The following is an 826-nucleotide window of genomic DNA, read 5'->3' on the forward strand; positions in this document are numbered from 1 at the left end:
CGTACGTGTATGAATGTATGAATATGAATATACATACACGCATACATGCATGAATACTTACAAATATATATATACACATACACACATATATATACACACACGCACACACACATATATATATATATACATATATATATATATATGCACACCTATATATATATATGATTGTAAACACTTGCGCATGTGTATCCATGGAAATGTATGTATATTGGTGGATAAACGTGTATTTAGAAGGTAAGGTCATTGACATGCACATACACATACAGACACATTAATGCATGTGTTTATATCTTTATGCGCCCATGTTATATTTACATTATCTGCACAAATTCTATATTTATCATATTGTTTCCGTGATTATATTCTTAAATATTACACCGCTAAATTGCATAGACGAAAAGGCTATGTACATTACGATACTAAAAATATCCACTTAAGACGTGGAAACGGTCACAGTCAGAGGTGAAGTTAGGATGATACTATGATGGTCGTTCGCTATTAAAAGAAAACAGCTAGCTGTTGCAGCGTGAGTTTGAATCACATTGTAGAAACGTATGCTGATGTGATTTTTGATAGGTGTGGAGGCGTGTTTAGACTGACGTGCATAGGCACATACATACGGTGATGTGTATACACATAAGAGTTCTTGTATATGAACATCTATCAACGTATCTCTGTATATATACATACGAGCAAATATCTATGTAACTATCTATCTATCTGTCTGTCCTTGTATACGCGGAAATATATACCAATATACATATGTGTATATAGATATGAATGTATAAACGTATATATATATATATATATATATATATATATATAT

The sequence above is a fragment of the Octopus bimaculoides genome, chromosome 19, assembly GCF_001194135.2.
Source record: "Octopus bimaculoides isolate UCB-OBI-ISO-001 chromosome 19, ASM119413v2, whole genome shotgun sequence".
Taxonomy (NCBI): Eukaryota; Metazoa; Mollusca; class Cephalopoda; order Octopoda; family Octopodidae; genus Octopus; species Octopus bimaculoides.